The following is a 20717-nucleotide window of genomic DNA, read 5'->3' as shown; positions in this document are numbered from 1 at the left end:
TTGCGCCACAAGAGCAGCGCACAATCGGTCCGATCAGTGCTCCCGTCAAACAGCTTCATTTTCCGTCTCTGAATTATCGCTTTGTGATCTTTCTCCGATTTCTCCAAGAAGCGTCCAATCAAGATGCGCTTCGATAAATATCCGCAGTAAACTTTAAAAGCCCTGGAATCTGAAACCAAACCCCAGAAGATAAGAACTTTTATTGATCTTATTATTAACTAAAGGACAACTTTTGATGGTGCTTTAAGGAGGATTTGGATAAAGTGTGAAATGAAACTAAGAAACTCTCTCTGGGCTGTCGGAGATTGAAGAGATGGGCGTTATTTCATTTGAAAACCGAGGCTCGGAACTTTCTGATGGAGAAGTGTGACAGAAGATTGTGGTTAGTGACAGTTACCGGGGAGATCGAGAGGAGAGGGAGAAAAGTCAAAGTCACAGCTGTGACAGCTCAAGTGCTCTGCTTATCTGTAATATTTAAAAAGTAATGTACAGTACAGGACAAAGCGATTTGGTATCGGTTATCAAAAATACTAAAGGATACGGGTTCAAAGGGGGATTTGTGAAGAGGGAACGGATTTAACCGCCAGACCGAAATCATTCCACATGAATCTGAAGCGTCTTGAGGAAAATGGCAGCGCGAACTGTTATGTTCGTGTCATCACTTCAAAGACCCTCCAATCACCGACAGTATCTTTGAACGAGTTGTGCAGCAAAACCGTGAGTGAAGCCGCTTTGCATTTGTCAAACTTGTAGGTGACGATATTGGCGTTAATAAGGGTCGATTTCAATTATTTGAAATCTCACCATACCTCTTGACCAGAAAATCGATGATGAAATCGGGTTTTTCCTGTAGGTCGTGAATTGAAGGGAAAGCCGCATCAAACAGATCAGAGAAATGAAGAGCAGAAAATGTGGATGAAATTTGTACGAGTGAAAATCCCTGTTTTTCGGAAGACTCTGACCCCAATGGTGGAGAGGATTGATATTTCGAGCTGTTATTCACCAGCCTTAACTTCAGTAATTTCCCGTTTGCTGACAATGAGATGAGACGGAATGAACAGGTCTAACGAGCCGGTCTGTAACACAGGACAATAATTCAGTGCAGCTCGTTACCCAGTCACTGGGCTCCGTTATAGCCTCTCCTGTCAGTCACACACAAAGATAAATTGTAAATCGGAAACAGAAAGAGTTAATATATAACACTTCATATCAATAACCATTTTTTTCCTCTTCCCGGCTTTTAAAACAATCTGTTTCACAGTTTGTCAAACCCAAAACAGCCTCTGGTATTTGCTGATCGAGAATTTCAGTGGAAATTGGGACCGTCACTTAGTATCGGAACAAATATACCCGCTGAGATTTCGGTGTTGTTACTGGTTTGTTTATATCAGTGAGTGACTGGTTTTAAACTCGGTGAGGATCTAAACCTGAGGTAAGAGCCTGGGATAGACAAAAGATTCTTCAATGTATCAAGTTAAAATACAGTGATTCCACCAACACTGCACATCACATCCCTTAAACATTGTTACCTTTTACTATGTAAAACTGGTGCGGATGGAAATGGGAAATAAATGAAAAAACCTTCATTGTATCCAACTTATTATTATTATACAAACAATGTACAGCCTATCCCATAAAAAAGACTCAATGTAAAACCAGTCGCCAGTTCCAGATCCGCTGTGCGGGTTATGTGATTTGCATCCGATTCTGACTGACTTAGTATCAGACGCGCTCCCGTCCACAGAAAACGGATGGGGCCGGATCCATAAGAGAAAAATGAGGACCGACCTCCGCATAACCTGTCGTCATATTTTAACCATTTTAGCCCCGGTATCATTCTGGTCATTCGGCGCTGCACCCACTCCAAGGCCAATATTTCCTTCCTGAGATCTGGTGCCCAGAGCTGAATGCAGTCCTTTAAGTGGGGTCTCAGCAGAGATTTCTATCTGCAACATTCTCCCCCCCCCCCCGCCCTTTGAATACCAGCTTCCTTGAGATAAAGGCCAACATCCCATGAGGCATTTAAATTAATTGTTCTACCATTCCACTGGCTTTTAGCGATTTCTGTACTTGGACCCCTAAATCTCTCTGCTCCTCCACAGTTCCTAGCTTCTCACCATTTAGAAAATACTCTGATCTATCTTACTTCAGTCCAGAGTAGATGAACTCACACTTCTCCATATTGAAAGTTTGAACAGACTGGGCCTCTTCTGTATAGAAAAGTGAAGGCTGAGGGGTGACCTGATATAGGACTTTAAGATTATCCAATGGTTTGATAGGGTAGACGTAGATAAGGTGTTTGCATTTGTGGAGGTGGGGACTCCAAATCATTGAGGCAATGAATATAAGGTAGTCACTATTAAATTCAACATGGCATTCAAGAGGAACACATTCACCCAGAGAGTGGTTAGAATGTTCAATTCGCTCCCACAAGGAGTAGTTTTGGCGAATAGCATGGATTCGTTTCCGGCGAAGCTGGAAAAACAAATGGAGGAGAAAGGAATATAAGGGTTTGCTCATAGGGTTAGATTAAATGGGGATGGCGGAGGCTTGTTTGCAGCATAAACACCGGCATTGTCTAGTTGGGCCGAATTGCCTGTTTCCGTGATGTACATTCTATGCAATTCTATGTTACTCCATCTGCCACAGTTTTGCCAACTCTCTAAATTTATCAATTTCCCTTTGTAACTTTATGCTTCCATCTGCACGACTCACTGTGACACCTATCTTGGTGTCAGCGACACACGTGGATACACGGCTCTCTATTCCTTCGTCTATGTCATTGATATACCGGGACTCTGTCTCCCACCTTCTAACCAACTCGCTACCCATTTCATTAGGTTGCCTTAAATTCCACGCACTGTCATTGTCGTTAACAGTCTCTTATATGGTACCTCATCGAATACCTCTGGAAGTCAATATCATTTAACAACCATGGACACTCCATTATCCACCACGTTAGTTACATCTTCATAAAGTTCAACTAGTTTTGTTAGACTTGACTTACCCTTTACAAATGCATGCTGGCTCTCTCTGATCAATTCATGTTTATCCAAGTGCTCAATCTTTCTTTCCCTAACATCGGATACTGGCAACTTCCCCACAACGGATGTCAGATTAATAGGTCTATAATTTCCAACATCATCTCTGCTACCCATTCAAAATAATGGAGTGACATTGAAATTGTTTCCATCAAAGGAACAATTCCTGAATCAAGAGAGTTTGAACGATCATGACTAAAGCATGTACAATTTCCTCACCTAGTCCTCTCAGTCCCCTGGGATGGTAACCATCAGGTCATGGAGATTTGTCTATCTTTAATCTAATTATTTTCTCCATTGCCATTATTTTACTTATACTGAATCCCCTTGATTTATTTACAGTTTTCCTCATATCTTTGATATGTTAGCCTCATTTATTTCTGTGAAGAACGAAGCAAAGTAAATATTTAGCAACTCTACATTTCAGGATTTGATTTTCAATTACAATATCACCTCCATCTGTCTTTAAGCGGCCCACATTACTCTAAGCCTCCCTTCTTTCACTTAATATACTGGTAAAAATCTTGACTGTTGTCCTCATTTTCCCGAACAGGTTTTTCTCCTTTTCCCTGTTTGGACCTCTTACGGTTTTTTTTATTTTCAGCACCAAAATAAACAATACTTTGCTGTAAAGTTCATCTCAATAGTTCTTCACTTTCAGAGCGAGAATTGTCTAAACCGGGAATTTATTTAATGTAACAAACATAAGTGCACGTAATCATCCCTGTATCAACGCACTGATGGACACACAAAGAAAAACAGAACGAGACATGCAGGCAGCATCGGGATGCACAGGTGAACGGACAAGCGAAACAGACAAAGATGAAACGGTCTGAACCCCAAACAGACAGTAACGTATCGCTGATAGATATTAGTGAGAGGAGGTAGGGCGAAGTTACCATGGATGGGCCCTGTGGCTTAGTTGGTTAAAACATCTGTTTTGTAAACAGAAAATTCTGGGTTCAACTCCCAGCAATGCCTTGTCCAACTAATTATTTTTACCTGATTTGTGGAATTAAGTGACAAAATGGCACATTGGAATTGGTATTTGTTCAGGTTTGAGGAGGAAACGGATATCAGATTGGCTCTTCCATAACGCCCTTTCATTGTACAGTCAGACCTCTCATAGAATGTGTCTGTAACGGGTTAACTTAAGACACGTTCTTGTTTCTGGGCTCGTTGGGGTTAGGGTACAATTCACGATTTGAGGTTCAACCCGGAAGTAGTCCTAATTTGGACCTAAAGTTGTGATCTTGACCTGCGGTGACAATCTTTGCAAAAGGAAAATGAAGTCCGCAGATCACTCCACCTGAATCTCCAGACCCCGAGGAATTATATCCCAGGCTGTTAACAGAAGCAAGGAAGGAAATAACGGAGGCTCTGACCATAATTTTCCAATCCTCCCTGTTTACAGGTGATATGCCGAAGGATTGGAGGACTGCTAAAGTTGTACTGTTGTACAAAAAGGGAGAATAGGATAGATCAAGTAATTACAGGCCAGTCAGCCTAACCTCCGTCAGGCTGAAGGTATTCTATTAAATCTACTCTGCACTTCCTCCACGGCCAAAACAGGGAGGAGGGGACTCTTGACTGACAAGCCTCAGCTCTATCAGGAGAGGGAGACTGACCCACGCTCTCTCTTGATTCTGGGATGTGCCACTTTTGAAAATAAAAGGTGAATTTCTCTATATCTTTAAACGCTCTGACTCACTGCACATGATTTAAAGTGTATTGTGGGACGCTGTGAGTGTCTCTGTACCTGTAAACTCTCTGACTCACTGCACGGATATTTAATGTGTACTGTAGGATAGTATGTAAGTATCTCTGTATCTTTAAACTCTCTGTCTCTCTGCACAGGTATTGAAAGTGTATTGTAGGATGGTGTGTGTGTCTTCATGCCTTTATACTCTCTGTCTCTCTGCACAGCATTGACAGTGTATTGTCGGATGGTGTGAATGGGATGAGGGTCAGTGGGGCGAAGTGTAGCCGATTGGGAGCAGCGCCCGTTTGCGGGGTGAGTATTGCACGCTTGATTTTCTCGCTCCCTTCTATCTTTCTTTCTCTCTTTCTTTCTTTCACCTCCCTCTCTCCCATTCCTCTTCTTTCTTTCTTTGTCTTTCTGCCTCCAGCACATTTATCTGTATCCTGTTTTTGTTCTCCATGTGTCTCTGTTGGATGATCCGAAATTCAGACCCGCCGCTTCTTCCAGCTTTTCCTTCCTTCCACGATCATGGTCTATTTCATTGAGACTTTCCTGCGGCCTTGCCGACTCTAACATTCACTTTCACATTCTTACGCCTTTAAGTTTGCTCTCCATCGGCCGCTGTTTCTCGGGGGCACATGTCCCGTTCACATCAATGTTCATTTGTGACTTGAAACCAGTCGATACATTTTGATCTGCCTGTCTGCTCCAGAGACAAGCTCGAAGAACGCAGGGCTGGCATTCGGAAGGACAGCGCATACTTTTCCGTGAAATTTTCATGGGGTATCTTGTGACACGGGGGATGTTAACTGAAGAACTGGGTTTTGTTTTCATGGTCGTTGGCGCTTTTCCCCGAGCAGTTGATGTGCGGGAGAGACGGGCGGCGCTGCATCGCTGCGAATGACGGCTGGAAGGTGCATTATTGGCAAACTGGGCGGTGCAGCAAAGTCGGAAATGTTCCACTTGATCTTAATAGGTCTGTGGAAATGTCCGATTGAAAAGCAATGAGGAGAAATGAAAAGAGCGGCAACGGTGAAAAGGTTTCGATTACAGATTGGCCGTGAGCGAAAGGTCCTTTGAAAGCTCGGCGCGGAGGAGATTTTGTTCGGAAACGGCAGACTTTAAGCGCGTGAGGAAAGTGAAGTTTGAGCTGCGTCCTTGGGTCAAATTGGGTGTTTTCAGGAAAACAGCCATTGTGGAATCACAAAAATGAAAATAGAAAATGCTGAAAACGCTGAGCAGGTCAGGCAGCACCTGTGGTGAAAGAACCAAAGGGAACGTTTCAGCTCTATGACCTTTATCATCAGATCTGAATGGCTTATCATATGCGTGAGTAACTGCGCTGTCTCAGATGCTGGTTTCCATTTTTGAATTATGTGGGTTCGAATCTCACTGCTGCCAGAATTTGTGCACCCTTCCATTTTGGCTGCCTCACCAAAAACCCATCTTTGATAAGAAGTGCTTTTCCGCATTGCTGGTTTACACATTTTTGCACAATTCAGCAAAGTCTGGATTGCTACCCAACTGTTTCTCAGATGGAGGTGTTGGGACTGTCAGGGGTGATCTCGGCGAATTATCAATCAATGTGCACAATGGCGCCCTGGTGAACCGAGTACCTCTTATTGTCAGTATAATATAAAAGATATGCACCATAATTATGAATTTCTTCTTTGCATCACACTAGGATTTATTATCAGGGAATGGACATGAGCAGGTCGATTTACATCACGCTCCGGTCGCTTCGCATCGCCTCCCACAAATAGAATAGAATCAAAGAAAGGTCAATGCACGAAAAGAGGCCATTCGGCACATCGAGTCCGTGCCGGCTCTCTGCAAGTACAATCCAGACAGACCCACTCCCCCACCCTTTCCCTGTGGCCCTGCATTCTCTTTCGTTTCAAATACTTATTCAGTTCCTCATTGAAGACCATGATTGAATCTGCCTCCACCACCCCCTCCGGCGGTGTATTCCAGATCCTAAAAACTCGCTGTGTAGAAAAGTTTTTCCTCATGTCACCTTTGGTTCTTTTGCCAAACACCTTAAATCGATGTTCTCTGCTCCTTGAACCTTCCGCCAATGGCAACAGTTTCTCTCTATCTCCTCTGTCCAGATCCTTCATGATTTTGAATACATCTATCTAATCTCCTCGTAACCGTCTCTGTTCCAAGCAGAACAACCCCAGCTTCTCCAATCTATCCATGAAACTTATACCCCTCATCCCTAGAATCTTTGCAGTAAATCTCTTCTGTGGGGATTTGATATTAACATCGCTGAACCCCCACCATCAACATCCAGAAACATAACTGGACCAGCCACATGCATACTGTGGTTACAAGAGCAGATCAGAGGCTGGATATTCTGAGCCAAGTCACTCACCTTCTAATTCCCTAATGCCGTTCAACCATCTGCAAGGCGCAAGTTGAGTGAGTTGGAATACTCATGTGATAGCCATCGACCTGAAACGTTAACTCTGTTTCCATGTCTAAAGATCCTGCCTGACCTGCTGAGGATAAACACATTTCCAGTTTTCACTTCAGGTTGGCAACGTAGCCAGTATTTTCATTTTGAATAAAGGAGCTTTCGCTTATTTCAGCATGCGACGAGGTGGCCGAGAGGTTAAGGCGATGCACTGCTAATCTATGGTGCTATGCACGCGTGGGTTCGAATCCCATCCTCGTCGTTATTTTGTTTACGTTTTGTTTCTCTCATTCAGTCCACCCAAAAGATCTGGTCGAAGACCCATCCTTCTCGAAACGGCAGACCGTGGGTATTGCATTGTTTGCTGAAATCAGCTACAGTTCCTTCCAGGAAGGTGTTGAGATTGTACTTTGGTGTCATTGTAAATAAAGTTAATCTTATGGTCAACGTAAGAGAAACTTATGGACCACAATGAAGATTTATGACCGGATCATTCCGTGTCTGTGTCCGTTAAAAAGGGACATACTGTTTGTCCCGGATTATTCCGTATCTGTGTCTGTTTAAAAGGGGTGTGCTGTAAGTCCCGGATCATTCTGTGTGCGTTTTACCCGATTTTCTTGATACCTTTTCCCTTCTGAACTGAAATGACGATCCTCTCTCGAGAAGAAGGTTTACCGCCTGCTTCGGGCAACTGGTAGGAAAAATAACAAAAACTGATGAGACCAAGTTCATTTTGCTGGGCTTCCATTCCAATCTCCGCACTCTATCCCCCATTCAGTCCCACCCCCGCATGGACATTGTAAGCTGCGATATTCATAAGGGAATGGAGAAGCCGAATATCACGGTTATAATTTTCTTGGTTGCTCAACACTGAATAGCCTCAATTGCAATGATTCAGAAGGTAATCATAGAATCATAGAATCTTACAGCACAGAAGGAGGCCATTCGGCCGTCGTGCCAGTGTCAGCTTTTTCGAAGACCTGTCCAAATTAGACCCACACCCCAGATTTTTCCCCATAACACTGCAAATTAGTCCTCTTCAATTATGTCCAATTGCCTTTAAAATGATCGCATGGAATCGGCTTCCACCACCCTTTCAGGAAGTGCGTTCCTGATCTTAACAACCCTCTGTGTGAAAAAAATTCTTCTCAATTCCCTTCCAGTTCTTTTGCCAATTATTTTCAATCTGTGATCTCCGGTTACCGACCCACTTGCCAGAGGAAACAGTTTCTCCCTTCTCGCTCTTTCAAAACCCCTCATTATTTTGAATATCTCTATTAGGTCTCCCGTTAACCATCTCGGTTGCAAGGAGAACAATCCCAGCTTCTCCAATCTCTCCACATAACTGAAGTCCCTCATCACTGGTGTCATCCAGGTCAACCTGCTTTGAATCCTCTTCAATGCCTTTTCATCCTAAAGTGTGGTGCCCAGATCTGTACAATATACTTCAGCTGAGGGCGAACCAATGATTTGTAAGGATTAGTATGATTTCCCTTTTTAATGTATTCAATGCCCCTATTTACAAAGCCAAGTATCCCATACGCTTTCTTAACAACCTTATCAACTTGCCCTGTTTACTGAATATGCTCCCCCAGGTCCCTCTGCTCTTGCAACTCCCCATAAATTGTTCCATTTAGATTATACTGTCTCTCCATGTTCTTCTTCCAAAAGTGCATCACTTCACACTGATCGGCGTTAAATCTGTCACGTGACTGCCCATTTCACCAGTCTGTCTTTGTCCTCCTGAAGTCTGCTATTATCAGGCTCACTATTTACTACGTTACCAAGTTTTGTATCATCCGCAAACTTCGAAAATGTACTCCCTATTCCCACATCCAAGTCATTTATATATAACAAGAAAAGCAATAATCCTAATACCGACACACGGGGGATCCCACTGCATATTTCTCTCCAGTCAGAAAGACATCCGTTCACCACTAATCTCGGCCTCCTATCCTTTAGCCAATTACTTGCCCACGTTTCCACCGACCCTTTAATCCCACGTGCTTCTAGTTTTCGAATAAGTCTGTAATGTGTTCATTTCTAAAATGTGTCCTCAAAATAAATATATCCCCATAATTTTATTGTTAAACAATGAGAATACAGATATAAAATCGAGTGCTAGATCGGGTTCATTCCCATTACCCGGAGGTGACGGGACCCGAGGAGGGAGAATCCCATCTGGGTTTATTTTTTCCGAAAACGGAGACGGAAAATAGCAAATCTCATCCCGTCGAAATCCAACAATTGGACGAAGAACCGACAGCCTTTTCCCATCCCGGGTTTGCAGACCTGGCTGTTGAAGGAAGCCTGATAAGTCCATTGGGGATCAACAGCGAAAGTGAAGAAACGCAGACAGAGATAGATAGATACATGCAAAGAAAAATAGTATAAATCTCCAATTCTGTGATTGAGCAGAATTTAGGTGGCAGCTTAAAGGAAATTCGTCGCATGTCGTGAAATCTTAGACGTGTACATAGGGCTGGATTCTTACATTATTTCTGAAAAAAGTAAACACTGCCTGATAACTACAGCTCTTATTTATTTGACCATTTTACAGTGGCGGTGTGAAGTGATTTCGAATCTCAGTGAATTTCAAGACCATGCTTGACCCACTCGTTTGGTCACCTACAGGTCGCACGCGGTTGGAGACTGCGCAGGATAATCACAGGAACTCTGCCAGACTGCATGTTCCAGACTTGTATCCAACGCTACACGTGCAGCCTGCAGCCGTGTGTGGATTGGTGGTTGAGTGTAGAACCCTCGCCTGCCGACGGGAAACCAGGGGTTTGGTTCCAGGCCAATGCAGCTTCCTTTACCTTTTGTATCTGTACCCATGAGATCGCCTGAATTGGGATAAATTCATGTGCCGGCTTCAATCTGTACAACTTCTTGAAAGATTCTCTTCATTTCGTCTCCGTGTCTTTCGTGGACATACCCTCTACATTCTGTCCTCTGGTGTTCAAACATGCTCGGCTGGAGATAAGTCAAACCTGCCTTCTGCACTTGCTTCAAATATGTGAGAAGCCAATTGGTGGTTTTTGACGAAAAATGGGGACGCAAGGGAGCTCATCCGGGATTTGAACCAGTGAAACTCGCTGAGCGAGAATCAGATCCAAAGTCCAACTGGTAACAGAGCCGTGCAGCCACTGTAAAATTTCGCTGCCACGCAGCCGATCCGCCATCCTTTCAGAACACCATGGCCATCCAAACTCGCTTTCTTGTACGATACATGATGTAGAGCAATATCAGGTTCTAAACTAATTATTTCAGATCAACAATATTAGTCTCTCTTTATCAAATTCGTTTTGAATGTACGACTTGTATTATCAAGTAACACTTTACAGAATGAATTACTCTGAAACGACATTGTCGTCTGTCTCGGCATCGTCATAGTTTACACTCCACCAGAAGTAAACTTTACTCAAATTGTTGCTTTCATTCACCATGAGAGCGAAAAGCCACGAATGTGGAAACATTAGCTACGAATTTATCAGCTGGGTTGCACCCTTCCTTTTCCTACTGTCTCAGTCTTTTTTTTCTTTACCCTTCTCTGCTATTTTTGCAGGTTAGTTCAGCCATCGCCGTTCAAGGAAGCCTGAGAAGTCCATTGTGGACAACACAGAGAGACAAGAGACAGAGACATGGAGAGATGGAGAGATGCATGCAAAGAAAATAAAGAGTATAAATGTCAGGTTTTGCAAACTAGCAGAATTTATGTTACAGATTGGGAGAGATTCCTTCTTGGGTCTTGAAATCTTGCAAGAGAAGATTGGACACAACTTTGAAGCCTCGCTGGAGAATCTCTCATTCTGGGAGAGAGATAAATGCGGTCAATTAACTCCAATTAATCTATTTCAGCACTGAAGTGATCTTTAAACAGTAGCTCTGCGAGCAGAATTCAAACCTCGGCAGGAAAACCTCAATTGAATTTTGAATCCAACGCTTCAAACACTCGGCCACCGCAGCTGTAAACGGCATGTTCATTCAGATCGGATTCCAAATGGACACATGCTGCTGTTACAAACGCGCGCATTGATGGTGCTTGGGGTCGAATTCTTACCTGTTACGCTGGAGACCTTAGTTCGATTCCCGATACAATGCAGGATCATTCTGTAACAATGAGGAGCTGAAGAGCAAAAGTACACTATTTCGCCCCTCGAGCCTTATGCGCAATTCAATGAGATCCTGGTTGATATGTAACCTAACTGCATATTATCGCCTTAGCCCCATGTCCCTTAATGCCTTTGGTTAACAAAAATCTATCAATTTCAGGTTTAAAATTAACAGTTGAGTTCGCATCAACTGCCGTTTGCGGAAGAGAGTTCCAAACTTCTCCCTCCCTTTGCTTGCAGAGGTGTTTCCCAACTTCACTCCTGAAAGTCCTGACCCTAATGTTTCGGCTAAGACCCCGAGTCCTCGACACGCTAACGGGCGGAAATCTTTTTTTTTTCTATTTACCCCATCAGTTCTCCTTATTATTTTGAAATGTTCGATCAAATCAGCACTTAATCGACTGAATTCGAGGCAAACCCTAGTTTGTGTAATCTCTCCGCGTAATTTAAACTGTGGAGTCCAGGCAACATTCCAGTAAATAGACGCTGCACTCCCTTCATAGCCAATATATCCTTCCTGAGGTGCGTTGCCCAGAACTGAAGGCAATACTCCAGGTCTGGTCTAACCAGAGCTTTGTATAACTGTATCATAATGCCTATCCCCTTGAATCTAGTCCTCTGGACATAAAGACCAACATTCCATTAACATTTTTGATTATTTTTTGTACCTGTCCATGACATTTTAATGATGTATGTTCATGGACCCCAAAGTCTTTTTGGACCTCCACTGTTTCGAGCTTTTCACCATTTAGAAAGTACTCTGATCTATCCTTTTAGGTCCAAAGTGGATGACCTCACACTTGACGAAATTCATATCGATTTGCCACAATTTTGCACATTCATTTATTATATTAATGGCTCTCTGTAATTTTATGCTTTCATCTGCACTGCTCACAATGCTGCCCATCTTGGTGTCATCGGCAAACTTGGATATGTGGCTTTCTATCCCGTCATCTAATATCCGCCTGAATTGGGAAAAATCCAAATTCAGTTTCAATCTCCTCATCATCTTGAGACATTTTATTTGCTTGATGTGTATTGCGCCGACGAAACTTCGGCATTCAGTCCACTGGAGCTCAAACATCCTCTGGATATAATTCAGTTCCACCAACAGCAAAGCTGAAAAGATGTGAGAAGACAATTGGTGACTTTTCACTAAAAGGCGAAACACATACGGGGTCGTCCGGGATTTGAACCCGGGACCTCAATAAAACTCCCTAAGCGAAAATCATACCCCAAGACCAACGAGCCGCTGTTGCTTTAGTTGTGCAGCCAGTGTAAACGTTGGTTGCTTCTCAAAGCCGATCGACCATCCTTTCAGACCACTTCGATCCATTCAATCTCGTTTTCTATTCGGGTGCACAGCAATATCAAGTTGTGCACCAACTATTTCCAGTCACCAATATTAGTCTCCCTTTACCAAATTGCTTTCGAGTGCACGACTTGAGTTATCAAGTAAGACGTTTCAGAATTAGTTGCTCTTAAAATACATTGCTTGTGAGGATACTCAGAGTCGTGTCGATTTGTGGCACGCTCTGTTCCCTTTGCATTCCAACCGACACATAGAATTGAATCATAGAAAGTTGACAGCACGGAAAGAGGCCATTCGCCGCATCGAGTCCGTGCGAGATCTCTGCAAGAGCAATCCAGCTAGAACCACTCCCCCGCCTTTCCCCGAAGCCCTGCATTTTTTTTTCCTTTCAAGTAATTATCCAGCTCCCCTTTGAAGGCCATGATTGAATCTGCCTCCATCACACCCTCGGGCAGTGCATTCGAGATCCGAACCTCTCGCTGTGTAAAAAAGTTTTTCCTCATGTCACCTTTGGTTATTTTGCCAAGCACTTTAAATCTATGTCCTCTGGTTCTTGACCCTTCTGCCAATGGGAACAGTTTCTCTCCATCTTCCATGCCGAGATCCTTCATGATTTTGAATACCTCTATCAAATCTCGACAAAACCGTCTCTGTTCCAAGGAGAACAACCTCAGATTCTCCGGTCTATCCACGTGAGTAAAGTCCCTCATCCCTGGAATTATTATAGTATTTTTTTCCGGAACCCCCTCGAAGGCCTTCACATCTTTCCTGAAGTGCGGTGTCCCGAACCCCACACAAAATTTCAGTTGTGTTCGAACCAGTGTGTTGTAAAGTTTCATCCTGACTTCTATACTTTTGTACTTTTGTACTCTATACATCTATTTCTAAAGCCCAAGATCCCGTATGCTTTTTAACCGCTTTCTCAACCTGCCCTGCCACATTCAACGATTTGTACACATAAACCCCTCTTTGTTCCTCTACCGCTTTTACATTTGTGCCCTGGAGTTTATTTTGCCTCTCCTCGTTTTTCCGACCGAAATGTATCACTTCGCATTTTTTTTCGTTAAATTTCATCTGCCCCGTCTCCGCCCTTGCCACCAGCCTGTCTATATCCTTTGAAGTTCATCACTATCCTTATCATTGTTTCCTACCCTTCCAAGTTTTGTTTCATCTGCAAATTTTGAAATTGAGCCCTGTGCACTCGAGTCCAAGTCATTAATATATATCAAGAAAAGCAGTGGTTCCAGCACTGATCCCTGGGGAACGCCACTGTACACCTCTCGCCAGTTCGAAAAACAACAGTTCACCAGTAATCTGTTTCCTGCTGTTCGTCAATTCTGCATTCATGTTGTTACTGCCCCCTTCATTCCATGGGCCGCAATTTTGATGAACAGCCTCCCATGCGGCACTTCATCAAACACCTTTAGAAAGTCCTTATACACCACATCAACTAAATTGCCCTCATCTATCCTCTCTGTTACCTCATCAAAAAACTCTAACAGGTCAGTTAAGCACGATTTACCTTTAATAAATCCGTGCTGCCTTTCCCTAATCAATCCACCCTCGTCCAACTGACTGTTAATTCTGTCCCGGGATATCGTTTCTAAACGTTTCCCCACCACTGAGGTTAAACTGACTGGCCTATAGTTGCTGGGTTTAATCGTACACCCTTTTTTGGACAAGGGTGTAACCTTTGCAATTTTCCAGTCCTCTGGCACCACCCACATATCTAAGGATGTTGGTAGATTATGGTCAGTCCCTCCGCAATTTCCACCCTTACTTCCCTCAGCAACCGAGCATGCATCCCATCCGGACCGGGTGGCTTATCTACTTTAAGTACAGCCAGCCGTTCAAGTGCCTCTTCTTTATCAATTTTTAGACCATCCAGTATCTCAACGATAACTTCCTTTGCTGAGACTCTGTCTTCTTGGTAAAGACAGATGCAAAGTACTCATTTGGTACCCAGGCCATCCCCTCTGCCTCCATGAGTAGATCTCCTTTATCGTGCCTAATCGGCCTCACTCCTCCTCTGACTACCCGTTTACTGTATGCATGCCTGTCGAAGTCTTTTGGATTCCCTTTTATGTTGGCCGTCAGTCTATAGTCATATTTCTCTTTTCCTCTCATTTCCTTTTTCACTTCCACTCTGAACTCCCTAAATTCGGCCTGGTGAATTAACGCATAAAAAAGTTAGCATTTCTTTCAGCCGGAAACAGAAAGTTACTGGTTGATCAATGGCGATTTGAACAAGTATTCGTCTTTTTTACCGAGTTGAATGAGTTTTGCGAAATTAATACAGTGAACTAATACAGTAAAGTTGAGTTCCTGATCGGGAACCGCCTCAGACAGCGCATTATTGCCCATCCCTGGGAAACAAGATACTATCGAAACTTTGACAACACATCTCAGGTCCCCCGACAAAGACACAGCTTGCCAGCTGTTCCGATATCTGGAGCCTGGACAGGGAGTTAAATGCTGGACCTTCAGCTCACTGCCCACTTTAAAAGTCTGATACTCTAACGACTGAGCTACCCAGGCTCGATACGACATAAGCTCCCATCGTACATATTCATGGGAGACCTCTGAATTATCCCTGCAGCCGTCGAACGAGGGTGACGTCCGTTTGATAAAATTCTCAGCAACGTGTTGAGGAGAATCCTTGTTTCTGTTGAACAAGATGTAAGAAACATGGACAGTGAACTCGTGAGTTTACAATTCTTCTTGTTTGTGCCAAATGTCTTGTCATTCGTTAGCAGCAATTAAAATAGCACTTTACCCAGCGGCTCAAAAGCTGAACTTGTCCCACACGGGAGTTGGAAAAGGCATCTCGACCTTTCAGCGTTATAACATCTGTAAGCTGAATAATTTCTCCCGTACACAGTGAAACCAGGCAGCATATTTCTCTTCCAAATTTTCCCAACACGACACTTTCAACCGATGAATATCGGCTTAATGAAAAGAAGAATTGTTTTTTTGGTTCTTTAGATTTAAAGATCTCGTACCGGCCCCTTTGCCATATGAGCTGCCGCTAAAAGCCCATCTCTCCCCTTATGAACAAGTAAACTGGCACTTGCTATTGAAAGACGGTAGGCCAGAGGAACCCAAATGCCCACATGGGAAAACTAAGAAGTCGATCGTTGACCTCCATACGTTTGTCCCACAAGAGCGTATTGTAAAAACGACTGGTTGTTAACAAGATGCGTTATGGAAGATACCATTTGTACCTTGAACTCCGTTCAAAATGTTCGGAGTAAAAGGTTTGATTGTTTTAGAAGACGCTCGAACTCACAACCTGGTCATTTCTGGAGCCCATACTGCTATAAATAAGTAACGCACGCTTAACAATTGGGCAACACGAGAGCAGCGAACAACCGACAGCATCAGCGCTCCTGCCAAACAGCTTTATTTTCGGTCTCTCAATTATCACTTCGAGATCTTTCTCAAACAGAAGCCTCCAATCAAGATGCGCTTCGTTAAATAACAATTCCGAAATCAAGAGAGTTTTGATTGATCATGACTAAAGTATGTACAATTTCCCCACCTGTTCCTTTTAATCCCTGGGGTGGAAACCATCAGGTCCTGGAGATTTGTCGATCTTTCGCCTCCTCATTTTCTCCATTGCCATCATTTTACTTGTACTGAATCCCCTTGATTTATTAACAGTTTTCCTCGTGTCTCTGCTATGTTAGCCTCATCCATTTCTGTGACGACCGATGCAAAGTAAAAATTTAGCAACTCTGCCATTTCCTGATTTTCAATTACAATATCACCTCCATCTGTCTTTAAGCGGCCCACATTACTCTCAGCCTCCCTTCTTTCTCTTAATATACTCGTAAAAACCTTGAGAGTTGTCCTCATTTTCCCTCACAAGTTTTTCTCCTTTTCCCTTTTTGCTCCTCTTACGATTTTTTTAGTTTCAGCACCACAATAAACAACACTTCGCTGTAAAGATCGGCTCAATAGTTCTCCAATGTCAGAGCGAGAATTGTCTGAAGCCCTGATTTATTTAATGTCACAAATACAATCACACATAATCATCCATGTATCAACTCACTGAAGGAGACACAAAGATAAACTCAGCGAGAAATGCAGTCAGTGTCGGGATGCACAGGTGAACGGACAAGCGAAATGGACAGAGACAAAACGGCCTGAACCCCCAACAGTGAAGTGTCGCTGATAGATATTAGTGAGGAGGTGGGTGAACCATATCACCAATTGGTGCTGTGGCTTAGTTGGTTAAAGCATCTGTCTAGTAAACAGGAGATCCTGGGTTCAACTCCCAGCAGCGCCTTGTGCAGCTCATTATTTTACCTAATTTATGGAATAAAGCGACAAAATCACAATGTGGTGTTCGGATTTGTTCAGGTTTCAGGAGGAAACGTATAACAGAATGAATGTTCAAAAACGTACCTTTCATTCCACAGACAGACCTCTCAGAGAATGTATCTGTAACACGTTAATTCAAGGACACGTTCTTGTTTCTGGGCTCGTTGGCATCGGGGTATAATTCACGATTTGAGGTTCAAAGCCGGAAGTAGTCCGAATTTGGACCAAGACTTGCGATCTTGACCTGCGGGACAAACGTTTGCAAAGAGGAAAAAGAAGTCCTCAAATCGCTCGACCTGAATCTCCAGGCCCAGATGAAATATATCCCAGGTTGTTAACAGAAGCAAGGAAGGAAATAGCGGAGGCTCTGACCATCATTTTCCAATCCACCCTGGCAAAAGGTGTCGTGCAGGAGGATTTGAGGATTGCTATCGTTGTACCATTGTTGAAAAACGGAGAAAGGGATAGATCGAGTTCATACAGGCCAGTCGGCCTAAACTCGAGCTGAAGTATGAATCGTCATTTCGAAAGGCACGGATTAATCAAGGACAGTCAGCGTGGATTTGTTAAGGGATGGTCGTTTGAATTGAATTATTTGAGGAGGTATCAAGGAGGATCGATGAGGGTATCGCGATTGATGTAGTCAACATGGATTTTAACGAGGCTTTTGACAAAGTCCTACAGGGCAGATTTGTCAAAAATGTAAAAGCCCATTGGATCCAAAGGACATTGGCAAGTTGAATCCAAAATTGGCTGAGCAGCAGGAAGCAAGCGGTTGTGGTCGACGGGTGCTTTTGTGACTGGAAGGCTGTTTCGAGTGGGGTTCCATGCGGCTTCGTACTAGGTCCCTGCTTTTCATGGTACAGATCATTGATTTAGACTGAAATGTAGGGGGCATGATGAAGAAATTTGCAGATGATACAAAAATTGTTCCTGTGGTTGAGAGTGAGGAGGAAAGCTGTCGACTGCAGGAAAATATCCAGAGAGCGGACAGGTGGATAGAAAAGTGGCAAATGCAATTCAATCTGAAGAAATGTGAGGTCATGCATTTATTGGGGGGGGGGGGGCAAAAATGCAAGGGAGTATATGACAAATATTGCAATTAATTTGCCATTTACACGCCCATTCTGCAAATTTACTAATGTCTTCCTTTATTATTCGCATTTTTCTTTGTATTAACTACAGCTCGCAATTAGGTGTCGTCCCTAAGTTTTGAAATTGTACTTCCGATTCCCGTGTCCAAATCATGAATGTAAATTTTGAACAAAAGTGGTCCCAGCACCGATAAATTGTGAACAACAGTTGTACCACCACTGATAAAGTGTTTACAACAGTGGTCCCATCACTGATATATTGTGAACAACAGTTGTGCCAGCATCGATAAATTGTGAACAACCGTGGTCCCAGCACCGATAAATTGTGCACAGCAGTGGTCCCAGCACCGATAAATTGTGAACAACTGTCGTCCCAGGAATTTTGATCTTGAACTGCAGTTGAAACTTTTGCACAAAAGAAAATAACGTCCCCAAATCGTCCCACGTGAATCTCAAATGCTTTGGGAAGAAGTTCAATAGAAACAATCAGGACTTTAAAGGCACCTCAACGACCTGAACTTTCGTTGAATGAATTGTGTTAGCCATTGCATTCGACCGTGAAATCGCTCTTGACTTTCATCTCATTGAAGCAGAGTGTGGCCGCTTTGTATCTGTGATCATGTCGGTGGCGTCTTTACATTTGTAAACAATTTTACAACACCAAGTTATAGTCCAGCAATTTTATTTTAAATTCACAAGCTTTCGGAGATTTCCTCCTTCCTCAGGCAAACATTTGGAAAAGCAAAACGGTGGGGATTTTTGTCATAGCCCGATGCCTCTCGTGTTGTATCAGATGTTCCTCGTTGCGTTACTTTCATCTTGATCGGAGAACCAGTTCGGGTGCTCCTATGATAAACAGCGACAATTGCCAGTTGATGTTAAATTTAACAACGACTCCACTGCGTTTTTAATCCCACTCTTAAGATGCAGTCTATAAAATGAAAAAAAATCATCACATTCAAAGCATAAAAATCTTATTAAAGTTTTGACTGTCTCTCGGAAACCACGTCAACATCGCCTTCAGTCTAAAATAGAAAGTTATCGATTGATTCATGGTGATTAAAACATGGATTCAACTACGAACAGGATTTAATTAGCTTCATGTAATTAATTTAATAAGTTCATAACTCTTTTTAAAGTTAATTCCCTGACTGGGAATCGAACCTCGCGGCGGTGTGAGTACCGAATTCTCACCACCAGGCCATTGGGGAGTTCCCAAGATTGCGCACGAGACAAAGTGGAACTGATGACATTATTTTTTCTTTCGCTCTTTCCTGATTCATTCAGCTCTGTGTTTATTCTCAGGCCTCTTGTCTCTCCTTCTTTTCAGGTTCTGACCGCGGATATTCCTGTGGCGAAATATCAATAATATAGAACATCTCACAGCCCCGGTATATTTGCTGTTTCTCTGTGCAGTTCTGTGCAAAATCAAACGGCACGCAAATACCGACAGTTTCTGTCTCTCACTCCCCACAGAAGCAGCAGGAGATGCCACTTTAAACTGCCAGTTGCTTCAAACGATTCATGATGGACCTGCGTGACCTTGCAGTTTTCCAAGGAGCTGCATTCAGTGCGTGAATTTTGGAAATGGAAACATGTCCATCAGCAGCTTGTGGTCGTATTTTACCTCACTTTCCATTTCATGTACATGCCTACTTGCACTTGGTGATGTCATTGCCTGAACATCACCTCTGTCGCGATATTATTTCGAACAGAAAATGCCATTTTGTGCCAGCAGTTTGTCTGGCAGGAAAATGACCTGAATTACAAAGGGCCAAGTAGGAAAGGCCACGTTGCTCTGCTTGTTGGCAGCAAAGAATTTTCAGCGTTTCCTTGGGGTTTAGTGTTTAGGATTCGGCGCTTTCATCACCACGGCAAAGGTTCGATTGTCGGTCTCAACATCCGCATATTATACACTCTACCATAAGTGTACTGTACTCAAATTGCTGATTTTTTCATTGTGAGGGGAAGAAACATAAATGTGTGGACATTAATTACGAATTCATCAGCTGGGTTGCACCTTTTCTTTTCCTACCGTCTCAGTCTTTCCATCTTTACCCTTCTCTGCTGGTGTTGCAGGTTCCATCATTCTTCGCTGTTCACGATGCCTGAGAAGTCCATCAGGAGAAAACAGGCAAAGTCAAGAGACAGAGATAGGGAGAGATTAAAACATAGAAATAAATTGTATAAATGTCAAGTTCTGCGAACGAGCAGAATTTAGAATGGAGCTTGGGAGAGATTCCTTCACGTGTCTTGCAATTTTGCAAGAGATCATTGGGCTCCGAGTTAAAAGCGTCGTTGGCGATGGAGCACCTCTCTGAGGGAGCGAACCAGGTCCGTTCGTTCAAGTTCATATTAATTTGAACACTGAACAAACATTAAAAAGTAGCGCTGCGAACAGGATTCGAACCCATGCAGGGCAAACCCCATTGGATTTCAAGTCCAACGCCTTAACCACTCGGCCATCGCAGCTGCAAACATTGATGATGCACAGCTATAAATCAGAATGCGTAGGGTTATCACACGAGATCTGTGACACTTTGTTCTCTCAGACAGGTTTCCAACTGGAAACTTACAGCTTGTTAATGTGCTGACTTTGCTGTCTCGGTGATAGAATTCTCATTAATCACGTGAGAAACCGGGGTTCGATTTCCGGTTCGTTTAGGCTTATTTTCATTCTCCATTCACAAGATCGCGTGAATTGTGCG

General features: G+C 43.2%; 3 non-coding genes across 3 annotated transcripts; 2 read left to right on the top strand and 1 right to left on the bottom strand.

Moving 5' to 3' along the window:
- Nucleotides 1–7342: 7342 nt before the first annotated feature.
- trnas-gcu (transfer RNA serine (anticodon GCU)) lies at nucleotides 7343–7424 on the top strand. Its single transcript has one exon. It is a non-coding gene; the product is annotated as a tRNA-Ser (tRNA).
- A 9382-nt stretch (nucleotides 7425–16806) lies between these two features.
- Nucleotides 16807–16880, top strand: trnat-agu (transfer RNA threonine (anticodon AGU)). The gene has a single exon. It is a non-coding gene; the product is annotated as a tRNA-Thr (tRNA).
- Nucleotides 16881–20398: 3518 nt separating this feature from the next.
- On the bottom strand, nucleotides 20399–20481 carry trnas-uga (transfer RNA serine (anticodon UGA)). The gene has a single exon. It is a non-coding gene; the product is annotated as a tRNA-Ser (tRNA).
- Nucleotides 20482–20717: the final 236 nt, after the last annotated feature.

The sequence above is a fragment of the Heptranchias perlo genome, chromosome 20 (genome assembly GCF_035084215.1).
Source record: "Heptranchias perlo isolate sHepPer1 chromosome 20, sHepPer1.hap1, whole genome shotgun sequence".
Taxonomy (NCBI): domain Eukaryota; kingdom Metazoa; phylum Chordata; class Chondrichthyes; order Hexanchiformes; family Hexanchidae; genus Heptranchias; species Heptranchias perlo.
The sequence above is the reverse complement of the archived record's forward strand: the minus strand, read 5'-3'. Positions and strand labels throughout refer to the sequence as shown.